Consider the following 8,145-nt stretch of genomic DNA (forward strand, 5'->3'; position numbering starts at 1 on the left):
TGATTCTCTGTCAGTGTGTTTAAAGGCCGTGAGGTCTTTTAATTTGAAACGAATGAAAGTTTTAAGTAGGTCAATGAGTGCCAAGGCTACATCAGTTTCAAAGACCCCGATGTAGCAAAAACATTGTCTACTATACATGACAAAGATGTTGCCGTACCAACAGACAAAGCCCCAAACAACATTGTTTTTGTCTGGAAAAACGTTTTACATCCAATGTTTATTATCAGAGAGGTAGACTTAGAAAATGATAGCAGCAATAAGACCTATACTACACTGCTACCACACTCTCCACAGACGAGATTGTGGAAAACCATAAATCTGTGCTATCCTTTTTAAGTCTCTCTACCAAGGACGATAATTGTGATTACCGTCTATGTACTGGATTCCTAAACTCCACAAGAATCCATACAAACAACGTCAAAGAGGGTCTGCAGTCATACCACAACACTTGTTACTCACGTAGTGGTATCAATTCACTGCGGATCCTGAAAAATTCGAAAGATCTTTTGGAGACAAACAGTTCCAGAATATTATCTAAGTATAATAGCATTAAAACCTATGATTTTTCAACAATGTATACTTACTTCCATTCCCCATACTCAGTTAAATCCCGATTTAAAAACAATAGACATCATTGTTTTTTCCAAAAAAAAAAATGAAACACCTAGATACAAATATATAGTTCTTGGTTGAGACCAAGGGACAAAGACCAGACATGGAAAACAGACATACAGAACAAAGAACATAAGTAACCAAAAGCATAAATTGTACATCGTTGTTTTTCAGAAAAAGATGGTACACCTAAATACAAATATATAGTTCTTGGTAGAGATTCCTCATACTTTGTAATAAATAATTCCAGATCATCTTCCAAGTATACAGAAGAAGATGTTTACAAAATGTTGGAATTTTTAATCGACGACATATTTGTCAAGTGTGGTGGAGGCATTCAAATGGGAACAAATTGTGCTCCTTTACTTGCTGACCTATTCCTTCACTCTTATGAGGCTGACTTTATAGCTAATCTGATCCGAAAGAAAGAATATCATTTAGCTAGATCCTTTAATCTCAGTTTCCGCTATATAGATGACGTATTATCTATATACAATCCTAATTTCGGGGATTTGATACATTGCATCTACTACTGTGAAGTCAGCCTCATATCTTGACCTACACTTAGAAATCGATGGTAAAGGAAAACTGTTGACCAAACTTTACGACAAACGTGATGATTTTCATTCAGAATTATCAACTTTCTTTCATCTGTGGCAACTCCCCTATAGCACCTGCTTATGGAGTGTTCATATCACAACTCATACGTTATGCCAGAGCTTGCCGAAACTACGCAGACTTTTTGTATCGCGCTAGAACTCTAACAAATAGGCTTCTGGAACAGGGTTATGTTGCTACAAGATTGAAGTCATCATTACAGAAGTTTTATGGTCGTCATCATGTACTCGTGGATCGTTATGGTGTATCCATCTGCGCCATGAAAACTGATTTATTCAACGGGTCATAGTTTTGCTTTCCTCGTTTGTCTATCCCGGACTTGACTTTTTATGAGCAACTCTGTGGGTGTTTCTAGAAAAGCAGAGGACGCTTACCCTACCGGTGGACCTGGTCCATGCTCCCAGTTTTAAATGGAGTCCGAGTTGCTCATTCACTTTTGTAACTTTGTCTGTATGATTTTAGTTACCTTGTGTTCTTTGTTGTGTATGTCTGTTTTCCATGTCTGGTCTTTGTCCCTGGATAACATTCTTTTGATTACTGCTATAACCTTGGTTCCCTTGATTACTCTTTGGATTGCAACTACACAAATTTGACACCAGTGGTGTATACATGTACATGTATTTGTAGGCTCTGAACATATTTTTTTACACGAGTAAAAGTTTGTCAAACAAGCGTAAATGTAAGTGTTTATGGATCGATAAATTTTTTCCAATATTGTGCATGTACATGATATGTTTCCTTTAACTCTCACACATTTTGAAGTTGATTCGGAGGCATTTTCCTTTGATCTTTACAACGTAAGCCAAATCTCAAACATTTGCATCTTGAAAGGTTGACAGCTATGGTTTTGGTAAATTTCTTTTGTAAATTATTATCACTGTCTTTTCAGGTAGAAGAATATAGTCCCTTGGAATGCTAGTTATCGACTTATAATACCTGAAATGGTTATACATATGTCAAATCTTTATTTTTAATATGAACTGTTTCGGTTTGCAGTGTAGATGCTATTTCAAGTTCACATTACATGGAATGTTGTTATTGACCAAATTGATTTTGTTAGTTTGATATTTTGTTATATTTAATCTGACTTTCCTCTTCAAACTAATCAGTACTGCATGTATTGGTTGAAGGTGGGTGACACAATGGCAAATTCAGAAAACAAAATGCAACAATTTATATAAATTAACTCTTTGGATTGAATTTACAGCTGATACTCTTATACATTTAGTCTGCTATCCCTACCATCAAATCATTATGAGGCTCAAAGGGAGCAACCAATTGATTTTTTATGAGGGAGGTGTCAAATTTTCTATCCTGCCTTTTTATTTTGAAAACCCTCCCCAATAAAAACAAATAAATGGTAATTCCCTAAAGATTACAAAACTATATTTTATTGACTAATCCTTTTTTGTAAGATATTTCTCAACATTTTCACCAAACAGAAATATAGAAATTAATGAAGGAAAGAAATGGATAATATGTATTTTCCTTGATGTCCTTCTTAAACCTTGCTAGCACGTTACATGCAACTAACTAAGGCACCTTATCTTACTTGAGGGTTAAAAGGTTTTAGATTACAGATGAAATTAACATTTTAAAAATTGGATTTCCCTAGGTCGCCCTCTAACTACTATACATTTTTATTGTTGAAATGATTTTAGTTGTTAATCGTTTTACATTCATTAAACAGTTCAAATAATTCACATATCTAATTGATAGTTATTTTGTTATTTTTCGCTATGATTCTATCAACTTCTGTGACCTTTTTATTACAAATAAAATGTTGTGAGAACAAATGCACAGCACAAACATTTACATATCTTTTCCAACTTATTATTATACAATAAGGAGAAATTTGACAAAAATTGCACTGCATCATTAATTTCTGTTATAAAATGACATTTACATGTACATGTTGGTAAAATTGCATTTCTCAAACCTTTTTTTTCTAAGCTGATTATTTACATATTGTATTTGATTTGCCGAAAATTTGAAGATGTCAGGCTGCATGCAGCAAACTTAGCAGTTTGGTACACGTAATAATTTAATTCAGAATCTTTGTCTTAATAACTAGAATGTATTTTTACAATAATGTTGTTCATATAAATAAACAAGTACGGTATACATGTATGTACAAGTTAGCAACTGATAGATTTTATTGGGGTGCATGACACAGATAGGCTCTGCATTTTGTTCTAATATATTGACATACATGTAAATTTACAGTTTATGTTTTAATATAGCACCTTGGCCCTCAATCAATATAGTTACTGCAGCTGAATTAGCATGATAATAGTATAATAATGTGACTTCTTTAAGATCTTAATATTACAATTTGATAATGAAAAACAAATCTGTGTAATACACGTACAGGTACTTATAATGTCATTCACTTGTCTGCATCAGGATCATTTAACGTCTTTTGTCTTCCAAGTTCCATGTAGATTGAGACATGTACATGTATACACATGTAACCTTTGGAATATGCTTCCGTCATTTGATATTAGCATTTCCATGTTTCCAAATATTTTTTTATATCCCTGAAAAAAATTTACTTATCACATACTATTACTTTAAGAAAGAGGTATAAAATATGTTATTTTAAACTACATGCATACCAAGCCTTTTCCAAGGGGTTACGTTTACTGTATGTGGCAGAAAGAAAATATAATAATAAATAAGCCTATTTTAAAGGGTTTTTCTAAATTATTATTATAACAAGGAATGTAAGACAAATAGTTTACATGTAGTATGAACACCTTTCAACTACTCCTGAATGTAGTAAGTTAAACTTGGCTTAATTTCATTTACACTTCTCAAAACTACACTGTTCAAAAATCCTTAATAAGACGGCATGTACTTAATAGATTTAAATTAGAACACAAAATGTTCAAGGAATCACTCTCATACACATACACATTGTAAGAGTCTGGCATATTTTAACAACTTGCTGGAATGGAATTTTCCCATAAAGAAAGAATAGTAATATAGGTTTTGAAACATTAAAACAAATAAAAGCAAACCTCCCAACTTAAAAAAGTGCTGAGGTGGGTTATGATCCCTATGCAAAGAGTGGGAAAGACTGGGTCATGATAGTGACGTGTCTGTCTGTAGCTAAATCTTGTATTTTTTAAATTATTAGAGCAGATATATCAGCCCACAACACTTTTAACAAAAAATGAATACTAACAAGATACCCCCAGCAGTCTGAATCGCTCACATGATTAAAGTTTGTCTTTCAAAGGTAATAAATTTAACAAGGAGTTATCCAACAATTTTGACTCAAGAAGACTTTTATAGGACTTATCATAAGGATCATTTCAGCAACTGAAAGTTTCTTTCTATCTATATTATAGTTTTCAAGATATTGGCTGAAAACTGTAAAAAAAAACGTATTTTTTCACCTTTCAAGGGCAAAAACTTTTACAAAGAGTCGCCTGACAATTTTGATCTCTGAGACTTTTGAAGGCCTTGAACTAAGGATCATTTTAGCAATTGAAAGAGTTTGGATAAACCTAGCAGTTTTGGAGATATATGCGGAAAACTACTGCCTAACCTTTATGTTATATTTTAGTAACGGCGGCCATATTTTTCAACGGATCAAATATCCCCACATAACTTTCATGCAAGATGCCCAAAGGATGATTCGTACCAAAATTGGTTCCAATTGGTCAAGAAGTGTCAGAGGAGAAGATAACATTACAAATAGCGAAAACAGATCGAAAAAGGGCAGTAACTACAACTTGGGTCAGCCAATTAAAATGAAAATTTGACCACAGATAGATCTCATCATGCTGAACACTTTTATTCACGTCAGAATTTGACTAAACATAGCGGATTTTTGCACATCAGTTCTATCTAGGATACCCTAAGGAACATTCAAAGCAAGTTTGGTTCCAATTGGTCAAGTAGTGTCAGAAGAAAATAGTTTTGACAAACTGTGAACGATGAAGACGACAGACGCCAAATGATGGCAATTGCTCACACGGCCTTCGTCCACAGGGGAGCTAAAAAGGTGACGAAAAATGAAAATATGCACAAGTAACTGTAAACAATACTATAAGTACTGCATGTCACATGCATGGACTGATCAAAATATACCTACCTGTAGGAACATTTTTGTTACAAACCACGAATACAGTGTCCATTTAACAAATTCCGAAATGGCGAAAAGGCTATAGATCTGCATACTTGACAAGTCGTTTGATCCTTCAACATTCGAGTTAACTGTAATGACATTGTTTACATTTCGACTGCGTGTAATTAAAGAGTAAAATTGGACAGCGATTGAACCAGTTTACAGTCATTGCTTTTTAAGATATTTTCCAAAACCATCAGTAAAATCAATAAGGTAACTTTTTTTTTTACCTAATTCGAGTAAATTATTTTCTGATCATGTGGGTAAATGTCTGTAATTTCTTGCACGAAAAAAAAATTAAATTAATCTTATGTTTTTCTCAAATCTAGACAAGAAAAGTAGAAAGACTAATTTCAACAGATTTACATTTTCCATGGCGAAAAAGTGGATGTAACAGTGTAATCGCTTTAACATTACAGTGTCATTTTCAACGTCATTTTTCGAACAGCCAATACACACGAAATAGTCCAAACGTCGCGGAAGGTCAGTAATTAGGGCGGATCACATGTTTGGCCTAAAGTGCACATCCGGTTGTCCTATTGCAGTGTGCACACTCAAATTAAAACGGTGGATATTGTGTATCTTAAAAATATGAACACTTGGACCATATCTACTAGCTTTAGATTTGTAAAAATGAAATACAGTACGATTCAGAATCAGTTTAGACTTGTGCGATAGTAGAATGCAGTGTTGCATGTTTTATTTGTTGGTTCGTTGGTTTTTTCTATTCAATTGTAACAGTTTTGTTTATATGAATAATAAATAAGTAAAAAGTATACTCAATTTGAACGTAACAAGGAACTAAATACAAATAAAATACAAATAGAACGTGATAAAACACATTTTCAACTGTTTTCAAATCACTTTTTGTGTGTATTCTTTTTGTTGATTTATGATGTAAATGATGTTTGTATACTTTTATGGTCTACTCATTGTCCCCTGATAATAGATATATCGTTGTTGATTTTAATCATGGTTTTATTTAATTTTATTTTTTCTGTTCTTGTTCATATTTTCTATTCACTATTTTATCTAAGTAATTAAGTAGATACAGTCAAATAAAATTTTAATATAGTACAACATCTTTTCATTTTATCCTCATTATCGATAATTTTTTGTTCTTAGTTTATTTATTTTTAAAAAACCTTTAAAATATTTACTTAAATTTAAAATTGTCACTTTTATTTGGCGCATTATTATACATAAAATGCTATGTTTAAAATCATTTTATTGTAACCATATAAATTCTAAGTATCACAACAGCTGATACTTATAGGCTAGAAACCACTAATCCCACTTCCCATAGGCTTCTATGCTAATTTCACAATATTCAATGGCTTCACTGGACTTTACCTTAACTTTAACCTGCAGAGGACTATATATCAGCATGATTCTACATATGTCAGCTCACAATCCTCAGAATGGCATGTGGGGTTAGCAGTACTGGTCACCGGGAGTGAAGGGTCTATAAATAGCACGGGAAATCCCAGTGTTTTCACAAGATAGAGGTATATTTAGAAATCACTATGAAGATTAGGCTTCACATCACAAGAAGCAAAATGCACCTATAAAAATACAGAAATGTTTTTCTAATCAAATCTAGTTGTAGTATAGATTTGACATATGAAGCTGTATAATAAAACGCAAATGTTTAAATTCCTATTAATGTTACAAAAAAGGCGTGCATTTCAAAAAAGGCCGCGAAAGCGTAAATTTTGTTGTCAATTATGACACTATAATGCTATTTTATGAAATGATGTTACTATTTACGATTCATTTTATTATGTCGTATTTTTGTGAATTCGTCTCCTGGTTGTTCATTTCAGGTTTTAATAAAAGTCAAAATGAATTTAGTAAACTAAGGAACATTTAAGGAGGTAAACCTAGGGTAAGGGACACAACTGTTACAAATCATTGTAACGTTTGTATTCACAACTTTATATCAATCTTATGTAAGCATCACAGTAACTCGGACTGATTTCATTCTGTTTCAAAGGAAAACTTAAAGGTCTTTGGTGAAATCGAATATAATACAAACATATCACTGATTTCATGAGTTATGTCCCTTAACCTAGGTTTAAACCATTTAATATCAAAATAATGTTGCTCCTTATCAAGCTCAGATACTGACATAATATTCAATAATTCTACTATTTTACATTTAATTAATTGCATTTACTAAAATTTGTATCGCTCGAATTCAAACTACACTGTGCTGACCTTCATTTCATTTTGGGGTTATCGTTCTTTGAATTTGGTCATCAATCTCCAATAATTTATTACAATATCAATCGATCTATTATTTTATTATATTAAAAAAATACTGTAATGAAACTGTTCTTATAAGTAGTAGTAAAACAGTAGTAAAATTAACCGATAATATTAGGTAAAGAAAACAGTAATAAACGTAGTCAGAGAAAGCGTAAATATCCGAAACACAGATTAGCTATGCAGTGTGTCAGAAAGTATACGGATTCATTGTTTGGGTAGATGGTCTTTGGATTTATTCTTAAAGAAAAAAACATTCGCAAAATATTAGATGACATGGGTAATGGCATGCAGAATTAGAAATTAATATTTCTATTACCGAAGAAAAAAACAAAAAAGAAATCAAAATAACACAAAACAAACAAAAACAAACAAAAACCAAAAAAAAAAAAAAAAATAAAATAAAAAAAACCAACAAAAAAAAAAAACCAAACAAAAAAAAAAAAAAAAAAAAAAAAAACAACAAAAAAAACGTATTTATAAAGTATATAAATTTGATTTCTAACAAA

This window comes from Perna viridis, chromosome 10, assembly GCF_037379345.1.
Source record: "Perna viridis isolate PV_CMFRI_1.1 ecotype Kerala chromosome 10, ASM3737934v1, whole genome shotgun sequence".
NCBI classification, from domain to species: Eukaryota; Metazoa; Mollusca; class Bivalvia; order Mytilida; family Mytilidae; genus Perna; species Perna viridis.